The sequence below is a fragment of the Macrobrachium rosenbergii genome, chromosome 4 (assembly GCF_040412425.1).
Source record: "Macrobrachium rosenbergii isolate ZJJX-2024 chromosome 4, ASM4041242v1, whole genome shotgun sequence".
In the NCBI taxonomy this organism is placed as follows: domain Eukaryota; kingdom Metazoa; phylum Arthropoda; class Malacostraca; order Decapoda; family Palaemonidae; genus Macrobrachium; species Macrobrachium rosenbergii.
Window position 1 is genome coordinate 35,592,409 of NC_089744.1, and position 18,295 is coordinate 35,610,703.

The following is an 18,295-nucleotide window of genomic DNA, read 5'->3' on the forward strand; positions in this document are numbered from 1 at the left end:
TGCAGATGTTGCTATTCTGTTAGTATCGATCCCATCTTCTGAGCATAGGCATTTAGCTGAAGCACAGTAAGTACATGATGCATATTAAGAAGGATGAAATTCAACTCCAGCAAAACTCAAAGTATTTTTGTTTTCGGTCTGAGACATTACAGCCTGCCGACTCGGATCTTTTCATTAACACTGTTTCTTTAACTGCATGCAACTCATATAGATTTCTTGGCGTCGTTCGTGATTGGAAACTCCATTTTTGTGAAATAAGGTTGACCTGTTTCTTGTTCACATACACAAAAAATCGGTATTTGGAGAAAATCTTTCTCGTCACAGGGGCCTTTGTAATCTGAGGAAGTTCTCTAGTCTTTTATTCTGTTGTGTTATGTATGTTGTTCCTCTGTTTGGTGTTCACCAACTGACTGTCATCTTAAATTGCTGGAGAAAAACCTCAGATCTTTGTATTAATCTCTGGCATCATCGTTCAATAAATTCAATGTTCTTATTTTGTGAAACTTTCATAATTTGCATTCAAATCTTCCAGGAATGTAACATCCACCACACAATACTACATGTGCCGTTAATTCTAACAGCGTTGGTTTTCTTTTTGTGAGTTTTAACACCTAAGCACAATTTTGTAGTTTTGTTCCAATTGTGACAAAATCATGGAACGGCTTTCTTAGTCATTAAGGACTTTTAACTGGATGCCGCTGCTTCCTTCCTAGGCAGACTGATATCAGCCTCACTTCATAATTTAGTTCTTTTAGTTTGTTATTTTTTCTGTGTTTTTGTATCCTTGTTCCTGTTATTTCTCTCATAACTTATATTTTAATTCTCTATTTCTTTTTACACGATGGGTTCTTTTCCCAATTGAAACCCTTAGGCTTTTACATTTGTCTTTTCTAACTGAGGCTTCAGTAGCGATAACTACAAGAACACTAATGATAATAACAATCACGGCAGAGCAGTGGTGGCTTTACATACGTAGGAAATCAGCTTTGATTTACTATAGTCCAGGCTAGGGGTTGTAGTGACGTCACTGCCTCCCAAATGAAATTACCTTGGCAAAATTAAGATGAGCGGTTGTTGTGAAGATGCTAATCCAAAAGACTGAAAAAAGATGAGCTTAAAAGTAAATACTTCAGGTTTGATTTTATTCGTTACTGTAGAAACAACCGTTTTGTTATTTTGTTTCAGCTGTATTAATTACTAAAGAATAATGTTCAGTAACATTAACTTTATAAAAAAAACCTTCGTTATTTAACTGACAGAAACGCATGGTAGACTAAAACTAATTGTTAAACCCAATTTGAGTTATGATAAATCCAGTGACAAAAAGTTTTGGAGGGAGGGACAAATCCTCTAGTGTCTGAAAACAACTAAATTTAAACATCTCCGCATAGCGTCAAATTTTCTCCCATTACCACACTCTTTATTGGGATTTTAAGTAGTACAATTCTACGCTTCTCCCTTTTAATGAGATCAGGCGACGGAGTAACGCCTATAACAGGATTGAATTCTCCTTTCTGATGCGCATCTCTTTCCTTCTCATTCCTCCAGATAATCCAATCTCAAAAGCTTGAGACTGGAGGAAGACGGAAGCTACCAAGATAAAGACAGAACAGAGCATAACTCCTTTTATTCTAGGCTCTGTAAATTGGAATTAAATGAAGCTTTAAAAAAAACTCTAACTGTAATGGAATGAAAGGACAAAGTGAAGAGTAATCTCTTTTGTGTTACCTCGGCTCTGCTAAACAACTAAAAGTAACACGAACCTAAAATAAATACATTAAATAACGCCGTGCACTGTAGGCATTGCTTAAGGTCCTTTGCAGCGTCCCTTCGGTCCCTAGCTGCAACCTCTTTCATTCCTTTTACTGTACCTCTGTTTATATTATCTTTCTTCCATCTTACTGTCCACCCTCTCTTGACAACTGTTTCATAGTGCAATGGCGAAGTTTTCTCCTCTTACACCTTTCAAACCTTTTTACTGTCAATTTCCATTTCAGCGATGAATGACCTCAAAGGCCCCAGCACTTGGCCTTTGGCCCAAATTCTATGTTCCAGTTCCAGTTCCAAATACACTAAATAGTATAACGTAACCTTTGAGTGCCATGTGTGGAAATATTGTCATTGAGGATGTTACAAAAAGAAGAGATGATTTTATAAGATAAAAAAAAATGCTGGTTTGATTTTTCGCATTTATTAGCATCAATACAGTGGTACAAAGGTACGCTTTCTGCTGCATTTGGTAAATATGCATCTCAATACCTCAGTCATCCCAGGATGAAGGAATAATCGAAATTAGCTCTCTCTCTCTCTCTCTCTCTCTCTCTCTCTCTCTCTCTCTCTCTCTCTCTCTCTCTCTCATAAAATGAATACAAACACAAACAAATGCACACACTCGTCAATCGTTTAACCGGCCTCTTGTAATGAGGGCTTATTTATCTATCAATAACTGTCATTCAATGACCTAATGTGGTTTTGTTATCAATAGTGGTTTTATCAAGGGCTAAGTAATTCCCAGAAAGCCTCTTTTGTTTTCAGCTACATATTTTTATTTCATTTCTTTCGTTCTTCAGTTTATCTCTTTTCCATAGCTCTCTAATTCTCCTCGGGTTAGTATTTTCATTCCTTCCTTGTTAACATTTTTGTATATTGTTTACTAGTTGTCTCTAAGTTATTTCTTCCCACCTTTAGGACAGCTTATTTGTTACCTGAATCTATCCAAAAAATAATATGGTCTATCTAGTTTGAAATGATTCTTTCAAAGTGTTTTTATTTTATTTCCGATGGCTCTCGTCCTTAATGTCCAAGACTGAATAATTGAGAGCCTTAGCAGAATTAATGTAAAGACGGTGTATTTCAGTTTGACATCATAGGTTTCTCACGCTCTTTTTGAATATGTTAATGTTTCGCCACAAGAATGTCGATGTAGTATTTACTCTTTTCCGATGTTTGTTAGGTTGTTATGCAGTTTTTCTGTCATCATATATATATATATATATATATATATATATATATATATATATATATATATATATATATACATATATATAAATCTATATATATATATATATATATATATATTATATATATGTATATATATATATATATATATATATATTTATATATACACATATATATATATATATATTTATATATATATATATATATATATATATATATATATATATATATATATATATATATATATATATATATATATATATATATATATATGATGACAGGAAAACTGCATAAGAACCTACCAAACATCGGAAAAGATTAAATACATCGACATTCTTGTGGCGAAACCTTAACATATTTAAGAAGAGCGTGAGAAACCTATGATGTCAAGCTGAAATACACCGTCTTTACATTAATTCTGGCAAGGCTCTCGATTATTCAGTCTTGGACATTAAGGACGAGAGCCACTGGAATTAAAAAAAAAAGCACTTTTAAAGAATCATTTCAAACTAGATAGACCATATTATTTTTTGGATAGATTCAGGTACCGAAGAAGCTGCCCTCAAGGTGGGAAGAAATAACTTAGAGATAACTAGCGAACAAAATGCAAAAATGTTAACGAGGAAGGAATGGAAATATATATATATATATATATATATATATATATATATATATATATATATATATATATATATATATATATATATATATATACTGTATATATGTATATATATATATATATATATATATATATATATATATATATATATATATATATATACGAGCGTGTTATTATATACATGCACTTGGCATTTTAACGTCATGAATGTGAGAATAGTGGAAAAATGCAAGAAACCATGCCTGATAAATTTTGTATGCATACATATCACATACACACACACACACACACACATATACATACATATATATATATATATATATATATATATATATATATATATATATATATATATATATGCATGTGTGTGTATGCGTGTTTTGTCTATCATGGTGTGTTTGTGGGTCTGTGCGTGTGTTTTTGTATGCGTGTAGAGAGAGAGAGAGAGAGAGAGAGAGAGAGAGAGAGAGAGAGAGAGAGAGAGAGAGAGAGAGAGAGAGAGTTCATGGAAATAATGCACATTTTCAAGAAAGATTTGATGTTGAAGTCCAAAAATAAAAACTGATTTATAGGAGCGGCATAACGAGGAGAAATAAAAGAAGACGAATAAATAGCATCTTAAAAGGACGACTGACTTTCTTAGTAGGCCTAAGGAACTAATTCCCACAACCTCCCGCCCCCCCCAAAAGCTTCTCCCTTCTCAACACATTAAGCCTAAGATTTAAGTAACTTTCACTTACTTTTAACAGAAATTAAGATTCTTGGTTGGTCTGTACATTTATTTTTCTGGCGTTTCATGGCTAGCCTAATATTCTTATTTTTTTTTCTTTTTAGAAAATTCGTTAAGAATATTTCCAGCCCGCAATTTGTCTATTCTTATTGGCTTTAGTACTCTACCACCTTCTTTGGTCTCGGGTTTGGGTTACATTGCTTGGGCACTTTTGACTTATTCATTGTTTCGGCTGCTGTTAATAATCACTCTTTCCTGGGGGCCAAATGACGTTCAATTTTTATCTTTCGTTATTTCTCAGGTATGATTTTTTAGTTGCAGACTTCTTTTCCTTGGAGGGACGGCTCGTATACGGTGCTACCCTTCAGTGTTTCAGTAGATTCTTTTGAAAAAGACAGCTGGCCTATGCCAGTAATTGATATATATATATATATATATATATATATATATATATATATATATATATATATATACATATATATATTTATATATGTATATATATAAAAATATATATACATATATATATTATATATATATATATATAAAAATATATATATATATATATATATATATATATATATATATATATATATATATATATATATATATATATATATATATATATATATATATATATATATATATATATATATATATATATATATATATATATATATATATATATATATATATATATATATATATATATATATATATATATATATTTATATATATGTATATATATCTACATTTATACGTATATATATACATATATGTATATATATATATACATATATACATATACAATATATATATTTGTGTGTGTTTGTGTGTGAATATGTATAGACACAAGATTTATCAGGCACAGTTTCTTGCATTTTGTCCACTATTCTCAAATCCATGATGTTAAAATGCCAAATGCGTGTATTGCATTACTATCCCAGAAGCACGTAAATCAACAGCATTACTACCCCAGCAGCAAAGGCAGTAACAACTTTGCCGTATCAAAAAATTTACTGTATATGTTTCTGGGATAGTGATGTAACCTATACCTGTCCTTTGGATGGTAATGGTTCTACTGGTACTAGTGTTTTTAAAAGAACGTGCTGTTACTGAGCGTTGTTTCTCGGTGGCATTGCTGTTAGTGTGATGGTAGTACTGTTGTTTGCACACTTCCATACCAAATCATTTACACGGGATCATTTGTAGTAACAACACTTTCATACCAAAATCATTTACACAGGAACATTTGTAGTAACGCTTTCCACCAAAATCACATTTTTATACCAAAATCATTTACACAGGAACATTTTGTACTTCCATACCAAATCAACAACACTTTCATACCAAAATCATTTACGCAGGAACATTTGTAGTAACAACACTTTCATACCAAAATCATTTAAGTCCATACCAAAATCAACACTTCCATACCAAAATCATTTACACAGGAACATTTGTAGTAACAACACTTTCATACAAAAATCAAAATCATTTACAACACTTCCATACCAACATTTGTAGTAACAACACTTCCATACCAAATCATTTACACAGGAACATTTGTAGTAACAACACTTCCATACCAAAATCATTTACACAGGAACATTTGTAGTAACAACACTTCCATACCAAAATCATTTACACAGGAACATTTGTAGTAACAACACTTCCATACCAAAATCATTTACACAGGAACAGTAACAAATCATACCAAAATCATTTACACAGGAACATTTGTAGTAACAACACTTCCATACAAATCAAATCATTTACACAGGATCATTTGTAGTTACAACACTTTCATACCAAAATCATTTACACAGGAACATTTTGTACTTCCATACCAAAATCATTTACACAGGAACATTTGTAGTAACAACACTTCCATACCAAAATCATTTACACAGGAACATTTGTAGTAACAACACTTCCATACCAAATCATTTACACAGGATCATTTGTAGTAACAACACTTTCATACCAAAATCATTCACACAGGATCATTTGTAGTAACCACACTTTCATACCAAAATCATTTACACAGGAACATTTGTAGTAACAACACTTCCATACCAAAGTCATTTACACGATGCGGCATTACTAGTCCACGAACACATGAAGTAACAGCATTACCCGCTACCACCTCGGAGCACGTGCAATAAGAACAGTCCCTATCGAAAGCATGCTAGCAGCATTGCCAGTACCGGAACACTCACATTAACAGCACTGCCACACCAGAAACAATGCACAGTAACAGGATATCCTTTTAAAAACATAAGTACTAGCAGAACCATTCTCATCCCAAGAACAGGTACATTTTACAAAATCTGTACCCCAGAAACTTGTGCAAGAAACAGCATTGCTTCTCCTGAAACATGTGCAAGTAATAGCATTATTATTCCAGAACATGCACAACTAACAGCATTGTTTTTCCAGAAGCATTGACATGTAATAGCATTGTTTTTTCCAGAAATATTGACATGTAACAGCATTGTTTTTCCAGAAACATTGTCATGTAACAGCATTGTTTTTCCAGAAACATGTACAAGCAACATAATTGTTCTTTTCCAGAAACATGTACAAGCAACAGAGTTTTTTTTTCTAGAAACATGTATAACTAAGAGCATTGTTATTCCAGAAACATTTATATGCAACGCCATTATTTTTTTCAAAAAACATGTACAAGTAACAGCTTTGTTTTTCCAGAAACATGTACAAGTGACAGCATTGTTTTTTTCAGAAAAATGTACAAGTAACAGTATTGTTTTTCCAGACAGATGTACAAGTAACAGCATTGTTTTTCCAGACAGATGTACAAGTAACAGCATTTTTTTCAGAAACATGTACAAGTAACAGTATTGTTTTTCCAGAAACATGTACAAGTAACAGCATTGTTTTTCCAGAAACATGTACAAGTAACAGCATTGTTTTTCCAGACACATGCACGAGTAACAGCATTTTTTTTTAGAAACATGCACAGGTAACAGCATTGTTTTTTCCAGAAACATGTAAAACTAACAGTCTTGTTGTTCCAGAAACATGCACAATTAACATCAGTAACGATCCAGGAAAATCTGTAATTAACAACACTTTCACCCTTGTATGTTCAGACCTCACTCGGTCGATTCGTTGTCTCCTACCAAGCTGATAACTCTGGGAGCAAGTCGGTGACGCTAGATATATATCCCTTTGTCCTGTACGATTGCCAATGAAGTGGCCATGTTGGCACACCTGCGTGTGATTTTATGCTACTATTAATGTTGCCGGATACTTGTTCGACTGCGATATAAGGTCCGGAAGAGAATGGATTTGATTAATTTTCTGTTACAGAACTCGGATACACACAGACATGCTCATATACAAACGCAAATATATATACATATGTCTATATATATATATATATATATATAATATATATACATATATATATGTATATATATATATATATATATATATATATATATTTATATATATATGATATATATATATATATGTATCTATATATTTCCTAGTTCTTGTTCTGTCTAATGAAAGGCCTGAAATGGATAAGCTTTTCATTGGCTCTCTGAATTATATATATATATAATTATATATATATATATATATATATATATATATATATATATATATATATATATATATATATATATATATATATATATATATATATATGGTCTATCTATCTATCTATCTATCTATCTATCTATATATATATATACATATATATATATATGTATATGTATATATATATATATATATATATATATATATATATATATATATATATATATATATATATATATATATATATATTCCAAGTTTTTATTTACCCTTATAATCCATCGAGTTCCATTATAATCTTATTCTTGTTCACATTTACTCTTAATTTTTCTCAGCAGAATCACTTTCAAACTCATTCATTTCATTGCCGATGACCAATCTTTGTAGGCGTACATAGCGACAAATTTGGTGGAGGATTTCTGCACAGGGTGTTCTTCCAAGACTCATTAATTAAAGCATGAATGTGGCAATTACTGTTGCTTTGATTATTTTTCTTGAGCAACCTCTTTTAGAAAAAAGGGTTCATTGAAGAAACAGGTATATATATATATATATATATATATATATATATATATATATATATATATATATATATATATATATATATATATATATATATATATATACACACACACATATGTAAATATGTATACCTCTTTCTGATGGCTTTTTTGTTGAGTAGGTGAAAAGATTTGGCAACTTCCAGCTGACCAGTGTTATAGAACGATCTTCGTCGCTATTTCATTTCCGTTAATTATGTAAAGCTAATTGAAATTTTTCATGGGTGAAGAAGATGGAAAGTTAATGTTGACTGGGTTTTGTCAAGTGAATTTGCAGTAAACAGCGGGTGGTGGTATAAGGGAATGTTATGTTAGCTCAGCGCCTTGCCCATCTCACAGATTTTATGATGAAACAAGTAAAAAAATGCGCCCAAGTTTCTTCGGCGCAGTCGAGTTTTCTGTACAGACGCTACAACGCAAAATCGAGGCCACCGCAAATAGATCTATCTTTCGGTAGTCTCGGTATAATGCTCTATGAGTAGCGGCCCATGAAACTTTAACTACGGCCCGGTGGTGGCCTATCCTATATCGCTGCCAGAAGCACGACTATGGCTAACTTTAACCTTAAATAAAACAAAAAATACTGAGACTGAGGGCTGCAATTTGGTACGTTCGATGATTGGAGGGTGGATGATCAACATATCAATTTGCAGTCCTCTAGCCTCAGTAGTTTTTAAGATCTGAGGGAGGACAGAATCAAGTGCGGACGGACAGACAATGCCGACACAACAGTTTTCTTTTACAGAAAACTTGAAAGCGGTCGGAGATCGAAGAGAGGGTTTAGACTGCAGTAATGAGAGAAACTTGACAGGCTTAGAATATTCAGACGATGCTCTTTTAATCGGCAAAACGCCACAAGGTCTACAAAGCTCGCTTACTACTGTAGAATGCCTCATTTAGCTAGCGAGATGGAGCTCGAACTAAATCTGAGAAAAACAGAAGCAATGAGGACGGAGTATGCACAAAGCAATGAATTAAAATTCGGTGGAGAACGGATGAATGAAGCTTAATCTTTGGAAATTCACGTCCTACTGAATTGGAAGTTACTGAGAGAATGAAAGAAATTACGTCATGCTCAGGTCATGCTTGTCTAGACAGACAAGATCCAAGGAAAATTTTGTTAATTATGTTTCGGTACGTGTCGGCAACAAGTAACCTAGAGCCGAACTAACTGGCTGCCGTTGCAAGTGAGCAAGTAATATCGAATAATCTAAAGAACTCAGCAACTCATGTTGACATTATATTCATTATGATATATCTATAGTGAACATATTTGGGCGATGCTTATACTCGTATGTAAATAATCCTTTGAAGAGAAGTCACTGTCATATAAAGATTTACGTTTCGAAATCCAGAAATGGTATCTTGATCGTATTTTTTTATCGTAAACAAATATAAATCCTAATCTCCACGTGTTAGGGTACCTGTCTTCGTTTTTCCGTTTTGTTTTGGGCGTGGGCTTAATTTAAACGTTTCCTTCCTCACATAAATCTACGGAGATTCAATGCCAAATTTAAGTGCTTCGACAGACGTGGTGAAGGGAAACTTGCCGCGAAGTGCCTCGATCACTGAACTCGAAAGTAAAATAGAATTTCAGTATTGAAATGTCATGTACATTAAACGGGGCATTTTCTGGCTACCACACAGAGAGGGCTGTTGGGGAAAGTAGTTATTTCCTATCTAGAAGATAGAAATAGTAATCAAGGGAAACACGTAAAGGCTAATTTCAGCCCCGATAGTAAGAAAAAAAAAATAGTAGCTAATTGTAATGTAGAAAAAGCAACCATAAAAAAACCGTTACTTAAGTTACTTAAGTTAAAAAAGAAATGTTAATTTTGAGAAATCAATCACTCATTAATTACAGTATGGAAATGATAGTATGGAAATGATGGTATGGGGAAACTGAATTCGGGACAAAAGTTACTTATTAATTGCAGTGCGGAAATAGCAGTCTGTTAGTTGTTAGTCAATTGCAGTATGAAAATAACAGTCATTAAAAACAGTTTTTTTACCATTTGCTGTATGGAATTAGGAGATTAGCAGTAAGGAAAAACTGATCACCAGTTGTAGTAAAAAGTAAAAAGTAATAGTCGTGTAAATTACTGTTTTTCAGTTGTATTTTGAAACCACTTGTCAGAATAAACAGTTGATTATCAGCATCAGTATGGCAATGTCAGTTAGGAAAAACCCCCATTATCAATTTTAGAATGGAAAAAGCAGTTAGGAAAAAATTTTGTGAATCAACAGCATCAATGGCAATCAGAAAAAACACTTACTTATTGAGGCAGAGAAACAATAGCTATAAAAAATTTTATATCAATTTCAGGATGAAGGTTGTAACCAGGAAAAACAGCGTTTGCTCATCAGGGAAAACAGTTGCTTATTACTGGCCATATGAAATTAGCATTAAGGAAAAACGGAGGCATGGAGATGGCAGTAATAAAATACAGTATAAAATCTAGAAATAATAGCCAGGAACAACAGCTTTGTATCAGTTCCAAGACTGAAATAGTGGTCATGAAAACAGCAACAGCTGGTTATCATTTGCAACACTGGAATAGCAGGGAGCAACCACGAAAACAGTAAGCATGATAAATGGCTCCAAATCAACTGTACTATGAGAATGGCAAGGAAACCAGTTGTTTATCAGCTTCGAAATGGAAAAGGTAATCAGAATAAGACAACTGTGTGTCAGCTACAGTGAGGAAAAAGCAATCGAGAAGAACAACTCTGTTTTCCTTTAACTGATGTTAATGTTCAGTATTTTTTTCTTTCTGGCTGCTATTTTCTTACTTCAACTGACAAACAACTGTTTTCCGATGAGTACTTTTTCCAAACTGCATTTAATAAGCGATCGTTTTCCCAACTGCTATTTCGATACTTCATTTGATAAGCGACTGTTTTGCCTGACTACTATTTTTGTAATACAATAACAAGCATTTCCTTTTCCTGACTGCTGTTGCCATACTGCAATTGTTTAACAGCCACTTTTCCTGACTGTTACTTCTTGATTACCATACGAATACAATTCATGCAAAACAGGCACTTATTAATTGTCGTTCAGTTCACGTATGAAAGTAGCAGTCATGAAAAATCGCTGTTTAACAACAGTCAGGAAAAGAATATGCTCGTTATTGTACTACAAAAATAGCGGTTAGGAAAAACAGTCGTTTATAACATAAAGTATCGAAATCGTAGTTAGGAAAACGATTGTTTATGAAATGCAGCATAGAAAGAGTACTAACTGAAAAACAGTTGTTTGTCAGTTGAAGTATGACAACAGAGGCCAGAGACAAAACATTACCGCACAATAACATCAGTGAAATGAAAAAGTTTTTTCTCAGTTGCAGTATGGTGACAGCAGTCAGGAAAAACAATTCCTTACCAGTTAAAACATGGAAATACTATTCTGGGAAAATAGCTTCTTGTGAGGTACAGCATGAAAATGTCGGTCAGAAGAAAATAAAGTTTTCAGTCGTTCTGTGGAAATATCACTTAGGTAAGCAGATGACTATTATTCGCAGTAAGCTAGTTGTTTATCATTTACAGTTTGGAAATAGCAGTCAAAGAAAATAATTACATATTAAAGCGCGGAAATGGTGGCTCAGAGAAAGGAAATGTAATTATTAAATAATACGAAGTAGCAGAGGTAAAAAAAATTAACAAGTTAATTTCGATATACAAAGGTCAGGAAAACAGTTGCTTATTCATATTGCTCCACGGAAATACTACACATGGAAAAAGCAGTTGTTTGTCATTTGCAAAATGGAAACAGTCAGGAAAAATAGTTACGTGTCAATTTCAGTATGAGAACAATGGTCAAGAAAAAAAAATAAATGCTGACTGCAGTATGATAATACTCATTTACTCATTAACTGTTGAACAGCTATCAATAAAGAATCATTAATTTCGTTACGGTAATATTGGTCTCAGAACAACAATTATTCATCAATTTCTGTGGGAAAATAACGTTCAGAAAAAAAAACCACGCTAAATCAGTGGAAACGGCAGTTAGGAAAAACAATCATTTATTAACAGCAATAGAGAAAGTGTTCAAAACAAATAATTATTTCAGTCGCTGGCAATTATGATCAACATATTCACAGCAGCATAAGAGCAGAGATAAAGGAAAACAGCGCCCCGTCTTCGTAACAGCAATGCTGAAACAAGTCAATGAAAAACTATAACGTCATAGAAATAGGGGGTCGGGCCTTGTAATCATCCCTTTATTATAAACCAAACATTATGAGGCAATCACCGTGAAGTCAGTAAGTGTTATTCTCTGGTACGAAATTTTAAGCATTCACGTTGGGAAATTTAAATGGAAAATTTTGCTGCTCCTTTCGATACAATAACAATAAAACTTCAGAATTATTACAAACCAAAGCATATCTGTCAATGGAGACTAACTGAAGACGATTATTATAAATGTCATCAATCCACTGTCAATACATAGACGTATATTATGTGGATTTTTAAAACCCAAGACTTTTTAAAAACGTTGTAGGGTTTCCTTCGAGTTATTATTATTATTATTATTATTATTATTATTATTATTATTATTATTATTATTATTATTATTATTATTATTATTATTATTATTATTATGTTAGTAGTTTTATTTGACTACTGACTTCCATTCTGTACCCTCGTAGAACTGTCCCAAATTACTTGCTCCTAAAAGCGATGTGAAAATTAGAGCACTGAAAAGTCGAAGGAGTTGAACAGCTGGGTGGAAAGAAACTGAAGGGAATAAATGAAATTAGAAGGCAGAAAGCAAAGTAGCTGGGAGCCAAAGGAACCCTTCAAAAATCCTTTAGTACCGTCTACAGTGTGCCACGCAAGCACACTGTAAGGAGTGTCCAAACAGAGAGGGGAGGTAAAGAGGTGAAATACTCTTTATAATAAAGCGTTTTCGATCCTATTTTTGACTTTGAAAAGGATACCGAATTGACGTTTAATGGGTTAAGAAAAATACCTTCACGTCTTCAGAACTAATAAAAAGTAATTAAAGCTCCTGCAGCATTGTATCAAATTCATCTAAGTAAATAATAAGATTTAGGAATATATAGTTTTATTAGAAAGATCTGAAGCAAATCTAGTCAAAGATAATTAAGGATAGATTTATGTTATAGGAAATAATGTGGCATCTCTCTCTCTCTCTCTCTCTCTCTCTCTCTCTCTCTCTCTCTCTCTCTCTCTCTCTCTCTCTCTCTCTCTCTATATATATATATATATATATATATATATATATATATATATATATATTATATGACTGTTGTGGGTTACCTCTAAGGTGGAAAGAGAGAACGTGAGGAGACGAGAGATCTAGACATGAGTGTTCAGTACTCTTGTCAAAAATGTGCACCATCTGAACGGAAGAGCCTCGACGAGGTAATCCTTAAGCCCCGTTTCACAATAAGCTATATTTTTTACTCCTTTTTATCTCTCTCTCTCTCTCTCTCTCTTTCTCTCTCTCTCTCTCTCTCTCTCTCTCTCTCTTCTATGATTATTCTTTACAATATCAACAGTTTCCACCTTTCAGTCTTATAATATACTCCCTTTCCATCTCTCTCTCTCTCTCTCTCTCTCTCTCTCTCTCTCTCTCTCTCTCTCTCTCTCTCTCTTATGATTATTATTTACTATATTAACAGTTTCCACCTTTCAGTCTTATAGTATACTCCCTTTCCACGTCTCTCTCTCTCTCTTTTTCTTCTTCTTCTTCTCCTCGTAGTGCTACTACCACTGCCTTTTCTTTCACCACACCTTTCCCCTCCCACCTCCCAACCGTACCTCCCCCCATCACCTTTGTTAACAATGACTCCTGGTAATATATAACTCCTTAAGCGACGCGGGAAAGTAAGTTTCTTTTAAGAGATTGTGATCTAGCCTTTGACTCGGAGAGGCCATGCGTCTTTTGAGTCTGTCGTGCTTGTCTAGGGTCTTTGCCCCGACGAAGTAGCAGTAGGGAAGGCGAGAAACGAGTTTTAAATGGAGCCGAATGGACGCCGAAAGGGGCCTTCGGAGGTTGTTGATTGCCACGGCTACGGGATAGAGCCTAACGGCATTGGCTTTGACGGACATCTATAGAACTGCCCTTTACAGGTCAGTTAAGGGAAGTTTTTGAGAGAGAGAGAGAGAGAGAGAGAGAGAGAGAGAGAGAGAGAGAGAGAGAGAGTGGGTGGGGTGGGAAACCGGGTTTCAAGTGCCAGTTAGATTATTTTTTTTTTTAGAGAGAGAGAGAGAGAGAGAGAGAGAGAGAAAGGGTGGGGTGGGAAACCGGGTCTCAAGTGCCAGTTAGATTAACTTTTTAGAGAGAGAGAGAGAGAGAGAGAGAGAGAGAGAGAGAGAGAGAGAGAGAGAGAGATTCAAATGCCAGTTGAATGCATTTTTTTTTTTGAGAGAGAGAGAGAGAGAGAGAGAGAGAGAGTGCGAAAAACTGGGTCTCAAGTGCCAATTGGATTAGTTTTTAGAGAGAGAGAGAGAGAGAGAGAGAGAGAGAGAGAGAGAGAGAGAGAGAGAGAGAGAGAGAGAGAGAGAAATAAAAACTGTACCACAAGTGCCAGTTGAATGAATTTTGAAGAAGAGAGAGAGAGAGAGAGAGAGAAAAAACTGTACCACAAGTGCCAGTTGAATGAATTTTGGAAGAGAGAGAGAGAGAGAGAGAGAGAGAGAGAGAGAGAGAGAGAGATACCTATATCTGATTTATAGCAGCCTCTAGTTAATTGGATCCAATAGAAATGACAGGAGGTCCATTATTTCTTTATTATACAAACATGCCCGTCTTTTTTTAAGACACATAGGGCTATATTAACAAAACAGTATATACCATAGTTAATATAATTCAGTCTCAAATATATTATTACCATGATTCAGTGTTAACGTTTCTTCTAGTATTCGGTGCGGTGTACCGTAATTTGCTTTAAAATGATGGAAAATACATAACGATGTTCTGCATGTTAGGTTATGTTATAAAACATCCGGCAACCGTATGGAATTTGAATATTTTTTCAATAGAAATTTTCTGCTCATTGAATCAATGCAGTGACCAAAGCAATATTATCTTTACAGTAGAACTGATCTCATCTGAGATAAGTTAATTTTTTATCAACAGATCTAAATAAAAATTATAAAAAAAATCATTCCGATATGATTTTTGTTACATAAACTAAATTGTTACTCCTGAATATCTACTGATCATAATACTGAAACGGGAAAAAATGTGCATGTTATCAACAAAGAGTAACCCATCTCTCTCTCTCTCTCTCTCTCTCTCTCTCTCTCTCTCTCTCTCTCTCTTTATTTTAAGGACATGCATGATTTCTTTTATTTATGTGTAGAGCTTGTGTTCTCATGGGTAAAGCATAGGCCTATATAGTTGCATCAATATTCTATGAGGTGGCCGGAGGTGGGAAGCCACTATTTGGGAATGTCTTTTTATATTTATAGACTCGGGTCTTGTGCACTGGATCATTTTCATGACCAGTTTTGCTTCTTTTATTGTCTTTGTTTGTCGGTCAGCGGAGGATCATCAAATGGAGCATTTTGCCGACCATTTGACTGCCATTGTAGAAAAAATAGATGCAGAAATAGTGTTCCTTTGCAGCAAATGATTCAGTAGTGATTTTACGGCTTTGTTCCTTTTCATTGTTGCCACAGGACTACGCAGTACGGTATAGCTCATTTAATTCTTGAAAATTTTCGGTGTGTGTGTATGTATATATATAAATATTTATATATATATATATATATATATATATATATATATATATATATATATATATATATATATATATATATATATATATATATATACATATATATATATACATATACATATACATATATATACACATAAGTAATTGTAATAGCCATACTGCCCTCTTAACTTCTCAGATCCTTCACACTTTTTGGATACGCATGTCGCTACAAAGCCTTAGATATAAGTGCAAGAAATATGAAGCAATAATGATGTCCGATCACGCTACCGGACATCAGGATTACTTCATATTTCTTGCACTTGTATTCAAGGCTTTGCAGTGATAAGCGTATTCAAAAAGTGTCAAGAATTCGAGAAGTTGAGAAGGCATTGTGGCTATTACAATTACATACATATCTGGTAAAAGTGACCGATAGATTCTATGGAAGTATATATATATACATATATATATATATATATATATATATATATATATATATATATATATATATATATATATATATATATATATATATATGTATAGGCCAGTTCCAGAAACAAATACATCTGGAACTATATATATATATATACATATATATATATATATATATATATATATATATATATATATATATATATATATATATATATATATATATATATATATATATATATATATATATATATAAACTTTATCACATACACAATTGTTCTATGCATTAGCAGAATTACTAACATGACTCATTCAAACTCGATGGTATCTAGTGGAGATATTTATTCAGAAAAAGCTTGTATCTTTTTCTGAATAAATATCTCCACTAAATACCATCCAGTTTGAATGAAGTCCTGTTAGTAATATATATATATATATATATATATATATATATATATATATATATATATATATATATATATATATATATATATAATACACTAGGCGTATTCCAGAAAAAAACAACATGTCTGTCACTGACACATTCATATTTCAGCACATCTACTAGGTCATTCACCTCTATCTTGCACGCACTCTTCCGATTATTGAATATTTAGGCCCTTTCCTTCCGGTATTTTGCTGTTCCCTCTACCCAGCCTCTTCTATGTCTTCTTCTCCTCCTCCATTCAAACAATTCTGAATCATACATTCTTTTCATTGGCCTACCATTCTCCATTCTTTCCACAAGAGCAACCCATCTCAAAACCCTCTGACATATTCTTTCACTTAGGCGTTACACTACTTCTGCGTAGCTCCACATTTTTCAGCCGGTCACTCCTTTAAATGTTAATAACAACGCAAATGATTCATCTCAAATAATCTCGTTTCATTCTCCACTAAATTTTTCATCTTCCTTTCCCCTATTTAGTGTTTTCATTCCATCCGGAAATAAAATTTCAAGGTACACGTAATTGGGTTCTAGCGCATCTGTGTATGGAGACTTCCGTCTTCCCAAAGAGCTCGATCTTTGGTCTTCTTACGATGCTAAATGTTCAAGATTACCATCCTGTCGAAATTGTACGAATTTTCCCTATATTTTAACAAAAAAAAAAAAAAACGACAAAGAATAGAGTTATTAGAATTGCCTGAAAAATTCTATTCCCCCATAGTTATTATTATTATTATTATTATTATTATTATTATTATTATTATTATTATTATTATTATTATTATTATTATTAAAAAGGATGGCTGTATTATGCGAATTTATCTTATATAGTGTCTTTTCTATCTTCCTTATGATTCGCTTTTCAGGCTCAGCGATGTTAGTCAGCAACTGGCCGATATTCATGGAAAATGATAGTGTGCGGAATGCGGGAAGTCTTTATTACAATATCCAATCAGAAATCGTTCGTCGTCTGGATTCAGGTTCTATTTCAGGTTCTATTTCAGGTACCGTCGACATGTCGACAAAAGGATAGCGTGCGGAATGCGGGAAGTCTTCGACATGTCGACGGTACCTGAAATAGAACCTGAAATAGAACCTGAATCCAGACGACGAACGATTTCTGATTGGATATTTTAATAAAAGACTTCCCGCATTCCGCACACTATCCTTTTCCAACATGAATATCGGCCAGTTGCTGACTAACATCGCTGAGCCTGAAAAGCGAATCATAAGGAAGATAGAAAAGACACTATATAAGATAAATTCGCATAATACAGCCATCCT

General features: G+C 33.4%; 1 protein-coding gene across 1 annotated transcript in view; it reads right to left on the bottom strand.

Annotated features, from left to right (window-relative positions):
- LOC136832693 (lachesin-like) overlaps positions 1-18,295 on the bottom strand; it is a 323,372-nt gene that overhangs the window by 161,285 nt on the left and 143,792 nt on the right. The window lies entirely within an intron of this gene.